This window comes from Arachis duranensis, chromosome 9 (assembly GCF_000817695.3).
Source record: "Arachis duranensis cultivar V14167 chromosome 9, aradu.V14167.gnm2.J7QH, whole genome shotgun sequence".
NCBI classification, from domain to species: Eukaryota; Viridiplantae; Streptophyta; class Magnoliopsida; order Fabales; family Fabaceae; genus Arachis; species Arachis duranensis.
The window spans coordinates 98,890,762-98,891,043 of record NC_029780.3 but is presented as its reverse complement, the minus strand read 5'-3'; positions in this window follow the sequence as shown (position 1 = coordinate 98,891,043).

The following is a 282-nucleotide window of genomic DNA, read 5'->3' as shown; positions in this document are numbered from 1 at the left end:
GAAAAATTTTTATGAAAAAGATTTGATTTTTAAAAAGAGGAAAGAGAAAAACACAAAAAGACACCAAACTTAAAATTTTTATGAATCAAAATGGGACTAAGAACATGTAAAAATCGAAAATTAAAAGAAAAATAAAAGCATGCAATTGACACCAAACTTAGAATATAGTTTTTTAGTATGATATAGTCAGTTCCGGCGTTTAACGCTGGAATTTCTGTAGGTGACTTTGAGCGCCGGTTTGGGCCATCAAATCTTGGGCAAAGTATGAACTATCATATATTG